The sequence below is a fragment of the Frankliniella occidentalis genome, unplaced genomic scaffold (genome assembly GCF_000697945.3).
Source record: "Frankliniella occidentalis isolate FOCC.00 unplaced genomic scaffold, Focc_3.1 Scaffold185, whole genome shotgun sequence".
In the NCBI taxonomy this organism is placed as follows: domain Eukaryota; kingdom Metazoa; phylum Arthropoda; class Insecta; order Thysanoptera; family Thripidae; genus Frankliniella; species Frankliniella occidentalis.
The window spans coordinates 528,391-530,480 of NW_026267311.1; positions in this window are offsets into that span (position 1 = coordinate 528,391).

Genomic DNA, 2,090 nt, shown 5'->3' on the forward strand with positions numbered 1-2,090 from the left:
GGGGTGGAGCTTGGACATGATGCTCATGTCTTTGAAGGTACATTGTTGGTGTTGATGATGATGTTGTTGTTGCTGCAGGACCATAAATAAGACGGGCCGTCCGCGAGATGTTGCACGAACATCGCATTACCGCTGTCCTCGTGATATCCATGTACGGCCCCGCCACGCCACACCGCACCGCACCGCCCCCGAGCGGCGGACCACGCGGCGGACCGCAATTTGATCACCCAATTAATATTCGTATTCGTGTATTTATATTCGGGGAGGCAGAAGCAGCGGCCGCGCAGCCGTGTCGTGCCCGGCGCCGGCTGCCGCGGGGGCTCTGCACGGTTCAATACACACAACAAAACTGAACAACAACTAGTCGCACGTACCACGATGGAGCAATACTTTATGTGCAAGTATGGGAAAGTCACTGGGTCGGTGTCAAGGTTTTATGGGTGACCTCATCGTACACCGAGACGCCTGATGGATAGGCAATTCATGCGCGACCGCCTGGAAGTAGGCAACCGGCATGACTTTGTCCTTCCCCCAGACTGTCATCCGGTGGTGGCGACGACGGCGTGCAGTCGTGGTCCAACTCAACACTCGTCATCGGCTCAGAAACATTTATCAGCAGTTCATTCCCCGTTTTTGCGTTTTGGCTTCGGCTGCTGCAGTGTGCTCGGGGCCCGAAGGCTCGCAGTCGGTACGGGCTCGGCACGGCCCGGCGCGGCGGCGAGGCGTGGCCGCGACTGACTGGACGACTGGCCTCCCCCGCGGCGGGGCAGGTTACATCCTCTGGACATCGCAGAGGTGTGGCAGGGCAGGCGTGGCGGGGCGGCCGGGGTCCGCCCCTCCTCAGCGTCACTGCCAAGGACACGGCGGCGGGGCTCGTTCGCTGTCTCCAGACGACGTCGTGCATGTTCACTTTTGCAGCAGCCCGCGAATAAAACAGTTGTGAGGGTGATGATGGACGTGGACGGCCGTGATTTTCACGAGGGTCTGGCTTGCTCGTGTCGTCTCGGTGGAAACAAGCGAAGCAGGTAAAGTACTTGGCGAAAGTGAAGAATAAGGAGGAAGGAAGTAAACGCTAGGTAGCCATCCAAGCCCCGGCCAATGAGGAAGCTACGGCAAGGATATGAAGGCTTGAGCAGAATACAGGGTGTCACAATCACAATGTCCCATAGACCCCGTATACTTCATTTAGGTTAGTATACTACTGCACCGCATGCAGGCGTGCGGGTGGGTTGCCTACTCACTGGCTCCGCGCCGGTGGGCCGGCAAGTCCGCACGCACGCCTGCATGCGGTGCAGTATAACCAAAGTAAAATTACAGGGTCTATAAGACACCCTGTTTGTAGCAGTGTCCTTTTCTGATTTGCCGATCGGCGATGGTTCGGTTGTAAGGACACATTAGACTTTTCCACTTTCGCAAAGGCACTGCTAGAGGAGGGCGCGGAAAAAATCAAATAAGCAACACACACTGTTGCTCCGCCCGCGCAGTTGAGCTACGCCACTGGAGGGCCCCGGCTCGGCCTGGGCCTGGGCGTGTCGGGAAGGGAGGAGGGGGGGCGGGGGGCAAACATCGTGGGAACCCTGCGGGGCCGTGGCGGGGCCCGTGCGGCCAGGCCCAGCCAGCCCGATGATCGAGTCGCCCCAGGCGCCTCTGCCCTGCTCTGCCCCACCCGCCCCGCGCCGGAGCCGAGCTCAGCCGAAGGCTCAGCTATGGCGCAGCAGGCGCAGCCCAGCCCAGCCAAGTGCTGCCTGCTGGACCGCGCGCACCCAGCTTTAGGGGCAAAAGGTACAACAAAACTGCCCTGACGAATGCCCCAGCATTTCCTATCCTTCTTTTTCGTTTCACAGGCCATTTCACCCCGCCTTCCCCATTTTCCCGGCGAGATGACTATAGTAACGCTAGAGAAGCGAGTGAGGTGTGCGAGAGAGAGAGAGAGGGAGAGAGAGATAGAGAGAGAGAGAGAGAGAGAGAGAGAGAGAGAGAGAGAGAGGGGGGAAGAGGAGGGGAAGTGACCGGTCGACCCTGAACGCCGCTCCGGGTAGGCAGCTCGAGCTGCTGTGTCCTGCTGGCTGCCTAGCGCACGCCGACCGCTC